Source organism: Oncorhynchus masou, chromosome 6, assembly GCF_036934945.1.
Source record: "Oncorhynchus masou masou isolate Uvic2021 chromosome 6, UVic_Omas_1.1, whole genome shotgun sequence".
NCBI classification, from domain to species: domain Eukaryota; kingdom Metazoa; phylum Chordata; class Actinopteri; order Salmoniformes; family Salmonidae; genus Oncorhynchus; species Oncorhynchus masou.
In genome coordinates this window covers 80,416,195-80,432,942 of record NC_088217.1, presented here as the reverse complement: position 1 = coordinate 80,432,942, position 16,748 = coordinate 80,416,195, and positions in this window count along the sequence as shown.

Here is a 16,748-nt window from a genome sequence, read left to right as displayed (position 1 = left end):
AAGAATGGAGAATGTTTCCTCACATCAAAACGTGGCATAGGAGCTGGACAAAGGACAAATAGCTGAAGAAATTAGGTAATATTTCCTCTCTATGAGTTGGTAGCTTTTTCATAACCCCCTTAAGGGGATACTTCAGGATTTTGGCAATCAAGCCCTTTATCTACTTCCCCAGAGTCAGAAGAACTCGCTGATACCATGTGTATGTATCCGTGAGCAGTTTGAAGAAAGTTGCTAACTAACATTAACGCAATTGCTAACTAGCATTAGCGCAATGACTGGAAGTCTATGGCAACTGCTAGCATGCTAGTAGATACCATATACTTCCAGTCATTGCGCTAACGCTAGTTACCATTAGCTCGCAAAACTACCTCTAACTTCCTTCATAGTGGATGCAGAGACATAAAAATGGCCTCCATGAGTTCATCTGACTGTGGAAGTTGATAAAGGGCAACTTTGCCAAAATCCCAAAGTATCCCTTTAAGTCCATCTCATCATCAGCTTCCAACTGGCTCATTTAACTGCTCTCCTCTCCACTGCAACTCAAACAGCCCAGCGTTGACTCAAGGGTCTCTTCAGACTCGAGGCTTTTCGGTCATCTAAGAGGCATAACAGAAAAGAACACAGACGACATGCTGAAGACAAAGACACTGTGCCCTAGGTTGTGTCTGGCTCTTTTCAATTGAGAAAACGCTCCCGTTTAGCATCATTACTTCCGCAGTGTTCCCTTGAACACACGCTCCAGCTCCCCTGTTCAGGCCCACGTTCCCGAGCCATTTATCCACGTTGGGTCTTTTGTTGGGTGTCGATAGCTCTCCGTGTGCCTCTATTGGCTGAAATGTCCTTGTTTTTGAAAGAACAGCACGTTTTTCTGTCCATTAAAATAACATCAAATTGATCAGAAATACAGTGTAGACATTGTTAATGTTGTAAACGACTATTGTAGCTGGAAACGGCTGATTTTTAATGGAATATCTACATAGGCGTACAGAGGCCCATTATCAGCAACCATCACTCCTGTGTTCCAATGGCACGTTGTGTTAGCTAATCCAAGTGTATAGGAGGCGACTCCGGGATGCTGGCCTTCTAGGCAGAGTTGCAAAGAAAAAAAACATATCTCAGACTGGCCAATAAAAAGAAAAGATTAAGATGGGCAAAAGAACACAGACACTGGACAGAGGAACTTTGCCTAGAAGGCCAGAATCCCGGAGTTGCCTCTTCACTGTTGACGTTGAGACTGGACAGAGGAACTCTGTCTAGAAGGTCAGCATCCCGGAGTTACCTCTTCACTGTTGACGTTGAGACTGGACAGAGGAACTCTGTCTAGAAGGTCAGCATCCCGGAGTTACCTCTTCACTGTTGACGTTGAGACTGGACAGAGGAACTCTGTCTAGAAGGTCAGCATCCCGGAGTTACCTCTTCACTGTTGACGTTGACACTGGTGTTTTGCGGGTACTATTTAATGGGGGGCAGGATAGCCTAGTGGTTAGAGCGTTGGACTGGTAACCGAAAGGTTGCAAGTTCGAATCCCCGAGCTGACGAGGTACAAATCTGTCGTTCTGAACAGGCAGTTAACCCACTGTTCCTAGGCCGTCATTGAAAATAAGAATTTGTTCTTAACTGACTTGCCTAGTAAAATAAAGGTAAAATGAAAATATAAAAAAATTAAAAATGAAGCTGCCAGATGAGGACTTGTGAGGCGTCTGTTTCTCAAACTAGACACTCTAATGTACTTGTCCTCTTGCTCAGTTGTGCACCGGGGCCTCCCACTCCCTCTATTCTGGTTAGAGCCTGTTTGCACTGTTCTGTGATGGGAGTAGTACACAGCGTTGTACGAGATCTTCAGTTTCTTGGCCTATGTAGATATCCCATTACAAATCCAGCTACAATAGTCATTTACAACATTTACAATGTATTTCTGATCAATTTGATGTTATTTTAATGGACAAAAAAAATTATTTTCTTTCAAAAACAAGGACATTTCTAAGTGACCCCAAACTTTTATACGGTAGTGTACATACACATGCAGATAGACAGACGGAGGCAGACAGGTAGGCAGGCAGACTCCCAGACATGCACACAGACACACAAAAACACGAACGCACAAACACACAGATACAACTGACTTAAATGTAGAAAATACTCATCGATCCATGTTACACAGTGGTTGGCTGGCTACGGCTCACTGGATAGGCTGATTGGAAATGACAAAGATGTGTCTGTGATTGGGATTGGTTGATTGGAGATTTGCTAATAGAAAGCTATGTTTCCTTCCTCAGTCGATTGATAGTATCTGTCCTCAATCTGTCCTTCTGCAAACAGAGTCCAGAGTACTAAAACATGAATTCCAAAATGTTTGTATGAAGTCAAGCTTCAGGTGTGGCCAGAACAGGAAAAACATAATTCAGTTTGACATGCCCACAGCCTTACCCAAGATGCACCAGCTCAGAAAACTGACACAAGAAGATACAGTAGATTAAGGCACACCATTGACGCAGAGATACAATATACACACACACTTAGACAAACACACACTTAGACACACACACACAATTAGACACACACATAGACACACACACAGACAACCCCTCTCCTTTTCTAAATGATAGATGAGACTGCCAACTAATTAGGCTGTGGTAATTAAGTTTTGCATAATGTAAATTAGTCTGAGCATTGAGGGGGAAGTCGCGTGGAATCAGAGCGTATGCCAAAGCACTGACTTATGGGTATTATACAAAGTGACACAACCATGAGCCATTCTGACCATATCTGAAGCCAACAGAAAATAAACCCATTTGTCATTATGTTTACACCCCACATGTACAGACATGTGGAACCATGTTATTGTTTGTAATGTGAGTATACTAGCTGCCCTTCACACAATTACCTGTCCAGTGTTTATTTTGAGGTAAATGTTATACTGTTTGGGTGTCAGGGTAAAGTCCTTTTTCACATAAAAGGTTAGAAAAGAGGCTAAATAAAATATGGTGATGAAGCTACAGAGAGAAAAGGCAAGGTTACAGTTCAGAATTCATTTGTGGAGACAAAAAAAACTATTGTACGGTAGGAACGAAATAGCGCTGGACAATCTGACACTCGTGTTTATTTCCTCCTAACTCCAGCACCCTGATTACGGTTCTAAAATGTCACCCGGCGTCAGAGGGCAGGGCAGCTGAGAAGTCACAATCTGCCCTCATGTCATCCGGAGACCTCACAACGAGGAGGGTGAACTTTTCAAATGTCGCCAGAGACTTTATGAGATTAGACAGATGAAGAGGACGCTATTTAAGAAACACACAATATGAGATTAGATAGATACTGGAACAGCACTGCCTCAATTCCCATGGCAATCATTGAATGTGTTCATATTCAGCCCCGTTGGGATGAAATCTGTAAATGTTATCATATACCGATCTCACGTGTTGTATATTGTCACCATTCCATATTACACAAGTGTGTAGGAGATGCCTTCATAGTGGTCAATAAACTAACAATGATAATCCCTACGGAAACAGAGAACAACGTAAAACACCAAATAATGCATGCAGGGCAGAATTTGTCTGATACTCGCTAATGATCAAAATCCAGAAAAGAGCAACACAATTAGACCCAAACAAATCATGAGAAAACAAAAAGATAATTACTTGACACATTGGAAAGAATTTACAAAAAACAGAGCAAACTGTAATGCTATTTGGCCCTAAACACTGTGACTGAGCCAAAATTAAGGAAATGTTTGACTTTGTACAGACTCAGTGAGCATAGTCTGGAATTCTGGATCTGCTACCTTGACAACCACACGTAGATGCTGCCATTGATAAAAGAATCACACACATTTAGGCAGACACACGCACCTACACACACACACACAAGAAAATCATTTGGCATGCCTTCATTGTCTTGCAATGATTGAATGCATATATATTTGAAACCTTAACTGAAATGAATAATATCCCACACCAATTATGTACGAGCAGTTATACTGTTTTCATTATTTTTATCTAAAGGTGAAAGAACTAGTTAATTTCCTGCTCTTTAATTAAGTTCCCTTCTTTTTTTTACACCTATCAGCCCAATAAGCATATAGTCTGAAAGGAATTAAACACACACACACCCACACGCGCGCACACCCACACGCGCGCACACACACACACACACACACACACACACACACACACACACACACACACACACACACACACACACACACACACACACACACACACACACACACACACACACACGCAGCAGCAGTCTGTCGAGTCGAGGTGGCATTGATCTGTCACTTGAGAGCCTGTTCCTCTCAGCTTCATTATCATCAAAGCCAAAACACACCAGGCCTGCGAGACACACACACACACAACCTGCGTCACAGACAGGCTTTTCATGGTAATATTCCCTACTCATGCCCATGTGGTGACCATATTGGTGCGGGACCTGGTTTGAAGTCCTAGTAATGTAGCTATGGTAACCAACAGCAGCACACACACAGTTTCACACCTATCAAATCACACTGAGTGGTCTGCTTCTCAGATCAGAGAAGCTGTAACCACTGGCCCAGGGCCAGTTTTAATGGTTAGTTTATAACAGACATGGTTATCTGACAGCTCTTCTGAAAGCTCTTCTCTCTTACAGTAGAGTGTTTGATAGAAATGCACGTGTGGGCTTCATTCAATGGAGAGGCCATCTAAAGAAAAGCATGTGTGGGTGAGATTACATTTTCACATGAATTAAATAGACTTTCTCAGGTGCTCTTATCCACCCCCCCCCCCCATTCCCTCGCACTCCTTAACCTCGTCCCCTTCTCTCCATTCCCTCGCACTCCTTAACCTCCTCCCCTTCTCTCCATTCCCTCGCACTCCTTAACCTCATCCCCTTCTCTCCATTCCCTCTCATTCCTTAACCTCCTCCCCTTCTCTCCATTCCCTCTCATTCCTTAACCTCCTCCCCTTCTCTCCATTCCCCCTCAACCCTCAATACTTAACTTCCTCCCCTTCTCTCCATTCCCTCTCATTCCTTAACCTCCTCCCCTTCTCTCCATTCCCCCTCACTCCTTAACCTCATCCCCTTCTCTCCATTCCCTCTCATTCCCTAACCTCCTCCCCTTCTCTCCTTTCCCTCTCACTCCTTAACCTCCTCCCCTTCTCTCCATTCCCTCTCACTCCTTAACCTCATCCCCTTCTCTCCATTCCCTCTCACTCCCTAAACTCCTCCCCTTCTCTCCATTCCCTCTCACTCCTTAACCTCATCCCCTTCTCTCCATTCCCTCTCATTCCCTAATCTCCTCCCCTTCTCTCCATTCCCTCTCACTCCTTAACCTCCTCCCCTTCTCTCCATTCCCTCTCAGTCCTCAACTCCTCTCCTCCTTCCTGCATCATAAAAGCTATTCCCTGTGTATAGATGTAGGATCTTAATTTGAGCCAGTGTGCTACAGCAGGAAAGTAACTCTGCAGAAACAGGAAATGTGAATTATAATGAGTATTTTTATGGATGCATTTGTAAGGGTTGATACATTTTAAAGAGGAAATTGCACACTTCACAAATCTTTAAACTTTTAATTTGACATTTCCTTTATTGCAAGAAAGTTCTCCTGCAACAGGGTGATCAAATTAAGACCTTATATCTGTAGTGCACTACATAGGGGAATATGGTGCCATTTGGAATGTGACCTCCATCAGTACAGGAGATAAGAGATAAGAGGTCAGAGAAGTCCGATTCATCTAACTGACAGGAGAAGAGAATACGCTGTCAACACTCCTCTTTTTCTTTATTTGTACTATTTTCTACATTGTAGAATAATAGTGAAGACATTACAACTATGAAATAATACATGGAATCATGGAGTAAGCAAAAAAGTGTTAAACAAATCAAAATATATTTTATATTTGAGATTCGTCAAAGTAGCCACCCTTTGCCTTGATGACAGCTTTGCATTCTCTCAACCAGCTTCATGAAGTAGTCACCTGGAATGCACAATTAACAGCCAATCAGTTGTGTTGTGACAAGGTATGAGTGGTATACAGAAGATAGCCCGATTTGGTAAAAGACCAAGTCCATATTATGGCAAGAGCAGCTCAAATAAGCAAAGAGAAACGACAGTCCATCATTACTTTAAGACATGAATGTCAGTCAATTCGGAAAATAACAAGAACTTTGAAAGTTTCTTCAAGCGCAGTTGCAAAACCATCAAGCACTATAATGATACTGGCACTGATGAGGTCCGCCACAGGTAAGGAAGACCCAGAGTAACCTTGGCTGCAGAGGATAAATTAATTAGAGTTAACTGCACCTCAGATTGCAGCCAAAATAAATGCTTCACAGAGTTCAAGTAACAGACACATCTCAACATCAACTGTTCAGGGGAGACTGCTTGAATCAGGCCATCGTGGTCAAATGTCTGCAAAGAAACCACTACTAAAGTACACCAATAATAAGAAGAGATCTGCTTGGCCCATGAAACACAAGCAATGGACATTAGACCGGTGGAGATCTGTCCTTTGGTCTGATGAGTCCAAATTTTAGATTTTTGGTTCCAACCGCTGTGTCTTTGTGAGATGAACAGATGACCTCCGCATGTGTGGTTCCCACTGTGAAGCATGGAGGATGTGTGATGGTGCTTTGCTGGAGACACTGTCTGTGATATATTTAGAATTCAAGGCATACTTAACCAGCATGGCTACCACTCCATTCTGCAGCGATACGCTATCTCATCTGGTTTGTGCTTAGTGGAATTATCCTTTGTTTTTCAACAGGACAATGACCCAAAATGCCTCCAGGCTGTGTAAGGGCTATTTGACCAAGAAGGAGAGTGATGGAGTGCTGCATCAGATGACCTTGCCTCCACAATTACCCGACCTGGTTTGGGATGAGTTGGACCGCAGAATGAAGGAAAAGCAGCCAACAAGTCCTCAGCATATGTAGGAACTCCTTCAAGACTGTTGTAAAAGCATTCCAGGTGAAGCTGGTTGAGAGAATGCCAAGAGTGTGCAAAGCTGTCATCAAGGCAAAGGGTGGCTACTTTGAAGAATCTAAAATGTTAAATATTTTTTGATTTCTTTAATGCTTTTTTGGTTACCACATGATTCCATGTGTGTTATTTCACAGTTTTGATGTATTCACTATTATTCTACAATGTAAAAAATAGTAAAAATGAAGAAAAATAATTTTATGAGTAGGTGTGTCCAAACTTTTGACTGGTACTGTATATATTTATTTGTGTGTGTTGAGTGTTGTCATACTGTACTGATGTTTAATGTATAACTTTATACTGAATGCTACTGTATTAGCAAGGGCTATACTACATAGGAGATAGAGTTCCATTTGGTACACAGATTCAGCTCTACTGTGTTAGCCAGGGCTGCACTACATACAGTACCTTGCAAAAGTATTCATCCCCTTGGCATTTTTCCTATTTTGTTGCATTACAACATGTAATTTAAATGGATTTTTATTTGGATTCCATGTAATGGACATACAAAATATTTCAAATTGGTGAAGTGAAATGAAAGAAAATCACTTGTTTAAAAAAAATCACAAAAATAAAAAACTGAAAAGTGGTGTGGTTTGCTATGAAGCCCCTAAATAAGATCTGGTGCAACCAGTTACCTTCAGAAGTCACATAATTAGTTAAATACAGTCCACCTGTGTGCCATCTAAGTGTCACATGATGTGTCACATGATCTCAGTATATATACACCTGTTCTGAAAGGACCCAGAGTCTGCAACACCACTAAGACCAAGGAGCTCTCCAAACAGGTCAGGGACAAAGTTGTGGAGAAGTACAGATCAGGGATGAATTATAAAAAAATATAAAAAACTTTGAACATCCCACGGAGCACCATTAAATCAATTATTAAAAAATTGAAAGAATATGGCACCACAACAAGCCTGCCAAGATAGGGCCGCCCACCAAAACTCACGGACCAGGCAAGGAGGGCATTAATCAGAGAGGCAACAAAGAGGACCACTTTAAGTCGTACACTCCACAGAGCTGGGCTTTACGGAAAAGTGGTCAGAAAAAAGCTATTGCATAAAGAAAACAATAAGAAAACATGTTTGATGTTCGCCAAAAGGCATATGGGAGACTCCCCAAACATATGGAAGAAGGTACTCTGGTCAGGAATTGAGCTTTTTGACAATCAAGGAAAATGATATGTCTGGCACAAGCCCAACACCTTACATCACCCCGAGAACATCATCCAGTGAAGTGAAGCATGGGGGTGACAGCATCATGCTGTGGGGATGTTTTTCATCGTCAGGGACTGGGAAACTGGTCAGAATTGAAGGAATGATGTCTAGCGCTAAATACAGGGAAATTCTTGAGGGAAACCTGTTTCAGTCTTCCAGAGATTTGAGACTGGGATGGAGGTTCACCTTCAAGGAGGACAATGACCCTAAGCATACTACTAAAGCAACATTCTAGTAGTTTAAGGGGAAACATTTAAATGTCTTGGAATGGCGTAGTCAAAGCCCAGACATCAATCCAATTGAGAATATGTGGTATGACTTAAAGATTGTTGTACACCAGCGGAACCCATCCAACTTGAAGGAGCTGGAGAAGTTTTGCCTTGAAGAATGGGCAGAAATCCCAGTGGCTAGATGTGCCAAGCTTATAGAGACATATCCCAAGAGAGTTGCAGCTGTAATTGCTGCAAAAGGTGGCTCTACAAAGTATTGACTTTGGGGTTGAATAGTTATGCACGCTCAAGTTTTCTGTTTTTTGTCTTATTTCTTGTTCGTTTCACAATAAAAAATATTTTGCATCTTCAAAGTGCTAGGCATGTTGTGTAAATCAAATGGTACAAACCCCCCCCCCCAAAAAATCAATTTTAATTCCAGGTTGTAAGGCAATAAAATAGGAAAAATGCTATGGGGGGTGAATACGTTCGCAAACCACTGTAGTTCCATTTGGGACACAGATCCAGGTCTTTCTCAAAAAATAGGAGTCTGAGGTTGGTTTAATAAAGGCTCTAACAGTGGAGCTGGGAGACAGGGTTCTGATTAAGGACTGATGGATCTTTCCTAGTGTATCACGCACACATGCACACGCACTCACCACACACTCTCTCTCACTCCAGCACACACACACATGTCTGGTCTCTGAGGTGGGTGTCTATAATGACTGTGATGAATGAGACTGTTTGACTGACAGATAGGGGACAGAAGAGGTGGTGGGGGGGGGATCTTGGGACAGCACAAGTTAAACATACCTTGGACTGAATACTGATTAACCAATCACAACCTACACATTTCCACCCGTCTGTTGCCAGGGACATTTGTTGGTTGCCATGGCAACCATCAAAACAGCGTTGATGGGAAGATGGGGAAGAAGTGGGATTGATGAAGAAAGATATATAGGCTACCTGACAGTGATTACATTGAATGAGAGAGTACTGGGTGATGAGGGGCTGGGAGTGAGTGTTGAGATGTTTTTGTTGACGAAGATGTAAAATAACACATTTCTCTCTAAATTTGCACATTAGATATTTCACTCGCTATAAACGCAGGGGCAATTAGTTTGTTTGAAGACGTGTATGCATGTACGCATTTGTGTGTGGGTGTGTGACAGTATGTGTGGGTGTGTGGCAGTGTATGTAGCAGTGTGTGTGCTTGCACTTGTGCTACCATTTTTAATTGGATGTGTAATCAAGATGACCTAATGTCACTATCTCCAGCATTAGGTAGGTGGCAGACACTACAGCAGCAGCTGTATCCCTGAGGCTGTTACTGTCTGCCAGACAAACACTACTCTGGAATCCCAATCACACCCAAGGACCAGCACTATCAACACAGACACTGTTTCTGAGGCCTTCTTCACCACTTCTGATGGATTGCTTAATTGACTGATTGATTTATTGATTGGTCGATTGATGGATTTACAGTCCTCATTCATTGTCATGATCGTGGTCATCAGGTAAAGGGGGAACTGTCAACTGTCCTGGCTATAGAAGTGTGCCAGGGTGTGTGAGTGTATGTGTGTGAGTGTGTGTGTGGGTGAATGTGTGTGTGTCTGACAACATAACATCAATCCATCACCGTGGCAACGGCGCAGGGAGCCTGTTTTGATTCCAGACCAGACGAGTTCTGAAAGTGAGAGTCATCGCCATGACAACCGCACGCCACGCAGGCCCCGTTGGCAAGGAGATGGACGGGCGTGGATACCAATTCCATCGAGCCATTGGTCAGAGAGGGACGGAGGAAGAGAGGGGTGGAGGGAGAGAGGAAGGGAGGCAGGGGAGAGGAGGAGGGAGAGGAAGTGAGGGGGACAAGGGGACGTGGCTCTGAGAGAACAGAAAGATCAATGAAGGACACAAGAAGCATCGCCTTGAGTCAGACAGAGAGAGAGAGGGGGAGAGAGAGAAAGAAGAAGAGGGAAATGAAGAGAGAAAGAAAAGGTGGAGAGTGTAAAGGTAAGGGGGAAGTAGAAAGAGAGAAACAGACATAGAGGAGAAGGCAGAGAGGGCCCAGGGAGAGGCATATAACACTGTCGTTATCATGAGAGAAAGCCTGTCATTTTGGATTCAGGTAACGGATATGTCTTTACTCCCCTAAGACCCATAGCCAGACAAACTAGCCAGCTGTGTGTGAGTCTACACGTGGGTTGTTTCCACTGTAACTGGGTGAAGGGGGCTATGAAGGAGTCACAGCCGGAGGGAATCCCTGGAAATGTGTTTCCGACCAGATAGAGAGGAAGAAAGGGAGGGAGGTGGATGGAAAGATGAGTGATGGAAAAAGAAAGAGAGGGAGAGACAGCTTGACTCACACAGAGAACACAGGAGATACACACCTCTTTTCGCCTTTCTGTCAGTGCCAGAGAAAGTAAGAGGAGGAGAGAATGGAGTGAAAGTGTGGGGGAAGGTGGTATACAGAGAAAGTAAGAGGAGGAGAGAATGGAGTGAAAGTGTGGGGGGAGGTGGTATACAGAGAAAGTAAGAGGAGGAGAGAATGGAGTGAAAGTGTGGGGGAAGGTGGTATACAGAGAAAGTAAGAGGAGGAGAGAATGGAGTGAAAGTGTGGGGGGAGGTGGTATACAGAGAAAGTAAGAGGAGGAGAGAATGGAGTGAAAGTGTGGGGGGAGGTGGTATACAGAGAAAGTAAGAGGAGGAGAGAATGGAGTGAAAGTGTGGGGGGAGGTGGTATACAGAGAAAGTAAGAGGAGGAGAGAATGGAGTGAAAGTGTGGGGGGAGGTGGTATACAGAGAAAGTAAGAGGAGGAGAGAATGGAGTGAAAGTGTGGGGGAGGTGGTATACAGAGAAAGAGAGAGAGAGGGGAGTGAAAATATGAGGGAAAATTGTAGAGAGATAGACAGAGGGATAGAAAAGAAAGGGACGTGAGAAAGAAAGAAAGAAAGAAAGAAAGAAAGAAAGAAAGAAAGAAAGAAAGAAAGAAAGAAAGAAAGAAAGAAAGAAAGAAAGAAAGAAAGAAAGAAAGAAAGAAAGAAAGAAAGAAAGAAAGAAAGAAAGAAAGAAAGAGGGTTATAGGTCTGGCTTGGTTAGCCTCAGATATTGACTCTTATTGATATGTGATGCCAGAAGGTGACTAGGTGATACGTCACTTGGCAGTGGCAAATCAAATCAACATTTATTTGTCACATACACATGGATAGCAGATGTTAATGCGAGTGTAGCGAAATGCTTGTGTTTCTGATTCCGACAGTGCTAGCATAATACACACAAATCTAAAGGGGTGAATGAGAATATGTACATATGGATGGGCGATGTCCGAGCAGCATAGACAAGGTGCAATAGATGGTATAAAATACATTATATACATATGATATGAGTAATGTAAGATATGTAAAGTGGCATTATTTAAAGTGACATCGTTTAAAGTGGCCAGTGATCCATTTGTTAAAGTGGCCAGTGATCCATTTGTTAAAGTGGCCAGTGATTGGGTCTCCATGTATGCAGCAGCTTCTCTGAGTTAGTGACTGCTGTTTAACAGTCTGATGGCCTTGAGATAGAAGCTGTTTATCAGTCTCTCGGTCCCAGCTTTGATGCACCTGTACTTACCTCACCTTATGGATGGTATCAGGGTGAACAGGCAGTGGCTCGGGTTGTTGTTGTCTTTGATGATCTTTTTTGCCTTCCTGTGACATCAGGTGCTATAGGTGTCATGAAGGGCAGGTAGTTTGTCCCCGGTGATGCGTTGTGCAGACCACACCACCCTCTGGAGAGCCTTGCGTTTGAGGCCGGAGCAGTTGCCGTACCAGGCTGTGATACAGCCCAACAGGATGCTCTCGATTGTGGATCTGTAAAAATTAGTCAGGGTTTTGGGTGACAAACCACATTTCTTCAGCCTCCTGAAGTTGAAGAGGTGCTGTTGCGCCTTCCTTTGGTTTGTTGACGTTGAGTGAAAGGTTGTTTTCCTGACACCACACACGGAGTGCCCTACCTCCTCCCTGTAGGTTGTCTCATTGTTGTTGGTAATCAAGCCCACTACTGTTGTGTCATCTGCAAACTTGATGATTGAGTTGGAGGCGTGCATGGACACGCAGTCATGGATGAACAGGGAGTACAGGAGGGGGCTGAGCACGCACCCTTGTAGGGCCCCAGTATTGAGGGTCAGTGAGGTAGATATGTTGCTTCCTGCCTTCACCACCTGGAGGCGGCACGTCAGAAAGTCCAGGACCCAATTGCACAGGGCAGGGTTGAGACCCAGGGTCTCGAGCTTGATGATGAGCTTGGAGGGTACTATTGTGTTGAATGCTGAGCTGTAGTCAATGAACAGCATTCTTACATAGGTGTTCCTCTTGTCCATATGGGATAAGTGTGCAAGTTGATGGCGATTGCATCGTCTGTGGACCTGTTAGGGCAGTAGGCAAACTGAAACGGGTCTATGGTGGCCGTTAAGGTGGAGGTGATATGATCCTTGACTAGTCTCTCAAAGCACTTCATGATAACAGAAGTGAGTGCTACGGGGTGGTAGTCATTAGATCAGTTATCTTTGCCTTCTTGGGTACAGGAACAATGGTGGCCATCTTGAAGCATGTGGGGACAGCAGATTGGGATAGGGAGCTTAAAAACACCAGCCAGCTGGTCTGCGCATGCTCTGAGGATGATCCTAGGGATGGCGTCTGGGCCAGCAGCCTTGCGAGGGTTAACAGATGTAAATGTTTTACTCGCGTCGGCCACGGAAAAGGAGAGGGGGAGGGCGCAGTTCTTGTTAGCGGGCCACAACAGTGTTATCCTCAAAGTGGGCAAAGAAGGTGTTTAGTTTGTCTGGTGGAAGCGTGACGTCGGTGTCTGTGACGTGGCTGGTTTTCTTTTTGTAGTCCGTGATTTCCTGTTGACCCTGCCACACACGTCTCGTGTCTGAGCCATTGAATTGCAACTCCACTCCCTGTTCCTGCATTTCGCTTGTTTGATTGCCTTGCGGCGGGAATAACTACACTGTCTATGTTCCCAGATCTCTTTCCATGGTTAAATGCGGTGGTTGGCGCTTTCAGTTTTGCATGAATGCCGCCATCCATCCACGGCTTCTGGTTAGGGTAGGTTTTAATGGTCACAGTGGATACAACATCTCCAGTGCACTTCCTTATAAATTCACTCAAATCAGAAAAACTGATTCACAGCGGTGTCGTTTAATATCCATAAACCACCGTCAACAGAACAATACAATAAATGGGTCAAACAAAACCCGGTAAATACCAGCATACCGTGACTAAGCACTACAAGGAACAATTACCAACAAGGACATGGGGGGGGAACAGAGGGTTAAATACACAACATGTAATTGATGGAATTGTAACCAGGTGTGATGGAAGACAAGACAAAACCAATGGAAAATGAAAAGTGGATCAGCGATGGCTAGAAGGTTGGTGAATTTGACCGGCGAACGAACAAGGAGAGGGACCAACTTCGGCGGAAGTCGTGACACCAGGAGGCCGCTCTGTCTGCCCCTTCTGCGGCGCCGTTGTCTTGGGTCGTCTTCTGGGATTAGGTCCATTGTCCTGGGTGGTGGTCCAAACAGAGGATCCGCTTCGGGAAAGTCGTATTCCTGGTCGTAATGTTGGTAAGTTGACGTCACTCATATCCAGTAGTTCCTCCCGGCTGTATGTAATGAGACTTAAGATTTCCTGGGGTAACAATGTAAGAAATAATACATTTAAAAAAAAATACTGCATAGTTTCCTAAGGACTCAACGGGAGGCGACCATCTCTGACGGCGCCATCTTGCATAAAACAGAGTCTACTTCTGTCAATTTCCTCCTCACCTCTCCACCGGGATAGTCCACATGGCAATTTTACATAAAATGGCTGCCGTATCACACCCACTTACCTATGTATCCACTACCAACAATCCATATTTTATCGACTCGTATGACTTTGATGCACTCAGAATCACAGATGCAGCTCTCATTGACTTCTAGTTATAATTATTGACATTTCATCCTACATGGTCTTTATCAGAATGCCCAGAGGCCCAGCTTCCCACATACAACATTAATAAATAACATTGAGACTTTATGAAAACCGTTAAATACCTCGAGGCAGTTAACTGCTGGTCAAAGGGCAGTATAGTTCCACTGGTAGACTGACACCTTTATAAGACTGTTCTAACTGCAAGTCAGCGCCAGGCTCTGTAAATCTATGGTCTTTATGACCGGCCATAAACAGATCTGAATCAATGTTAATATTCAGCAGAGAGAGAGCGACAGACTCATTCCGACCTTAAAGAGAAATTCACTTTATTACGTTCAATGAAAACCTGTCACGTTTTGAAGACATTGTTGATGAGTAGGTGGAATAACAAATATTTTTCTATTGGCTGATAATGATTTCCCTTATGTGTACTTTGAACTGTGTAGGTGAAGCACAAGGAATATTCTATTCGATATAGGCCCAGACTGTTCTCATACCATTGAAAATAGAGCTACTGCTGTAGTCCATTGTTTCCCGACTCCAGTCCTCCAGCACCCCAACAGTACACATTTTTGTTGTGGCCTTGGACCAGAACACCTGATTCAACTAGCCAACTAATCTTCAAGCCCTCAATGAGTTTGTCAGGGAGTACAAACAAAAGTGTTCTTTTGGGGGTACAGAAGGACTAGAGTAGGAAACACTGCTGTAGTCAATCCTAAACCTTCCCCTTAATGTAAAATCCTTTACGATTCCCTTTAAACGGCTCAATTCTCATCTTTTCAGCACTTTGAAAGCTTATGGATTAATCTACAGATGAGGACAGCGACTGCGACTCCCTTCCAGCAAAACTATACAGAGAGAAATGATGATTTTACCAGTTAGGTTAAAGCGACTGGAGTAGAGAGGAAGGCTCTCAATAACTCCCCCTAATATCACACCACGTAGGCGATGAAGATGAGCTGGGTCAGTACTGCAATCCGTCTGTTGTTGTGTACATCCGGCTATACAGTGGATTAGGAGAAATATGCAAGAGCAGATTGACACCATCTAATTGGATACAATTTGGGGGTGGACTATACCTTTAACGTATCCCTCACAGACTACAGAAGTGAAATGGTGGTTTCTTTCCACCATATTTCTTTGACCCAATGCTACACTGGTTGCTCACAATGCAAATAGTTTTACAATTTATATCTGTAAATGAAAGCGCTCAAGAAATTATTAATTATTATTAATATTATTATTATACTCTTAGGTCATTGAGAAAGGAAGGAAGGGAACGAGGAGGGATGGCAGGAAAAAGGTTGAGGAAGATGAAGAGATAAGGAAGAAGCTGAGGGATGGAAGGAGAGAGGGAAGAAAGGAAGGGAGTTAGATAGGAATGATGCATTATTCAACGTTTTCAGTCGTGGAGTTTGGGCCTTGATTGTTGGGAAACAAACCCTTAGGGAACCCATGGATTTTGTATCTAAATGCAGAAAAGTCCTAAAATACTAATAACCATAGAACTCTTCACAAACGACAGGGGTAAACCTACTCCTCTATATGCTGTATGAATCATTAATTCAGTTGTGAAGTTTATAATTGGTCTAAGAGAAGAGGAAGAGAAAAAACAGCTTTTGATGCCTTTTGCTTTGAGCAAACTGTTTATACGTTTAAATTAATAGAGGAATTAATTCAAATCAATAACAATCGGTTTATCTCAGATAATCTCAGAGAAACAGAACCTACACATTTCTAAAAGTTCAAATGAACAATGTGAATAAAATAAGCTAATATCATTGTGAATTAGATTCAATTATCTTGAGTCTTGAGGCTATTCCCAATTAAAACCGCATCAGTTCACCCAATCAAGAGCAGAGGCTACAGAATAATCCGCTGGATGCCTGTCATATCTGGTCTATTCTATTTGCCACAGCCCATGTTCATTTAGACATAATGTTCCACACTGTGCCACTTGACATAGTCACCGTTCACACTGTCACAGAGAGAGAGAGAGAGACAGAGGGAGAAAGATAGGAAAGTGCACTGCCAGAACGTCACAAAGAAAAGATGTACAGCTGAGAGTAGACTCAATCACAAAAGTGTTTTCAATCTGATTTTTTTTAAATATATTTAATTGGACTTGGTGACCTTCACAATAATCACTAAATGGACCTGTCTGTCCATTTGATTGTATTTTGTGTGTGTGTGTGTGTGTGTGTGTGTGTGTGTGTGTGTGTGTGTGTGTGTGTGTGTGTGTGTGTGTGTGTGTGTGTGTGTGTGTGTGTGTGTGTGTGTGTGTGTGTGTGTGTGTGTGTGTGAGCGTGCACACGTGGACATGTTTAACTATTCTTGTGGGAACCTGAAGTGCCCACAAGAATAGTAAACAAACAGATATTTGACCAA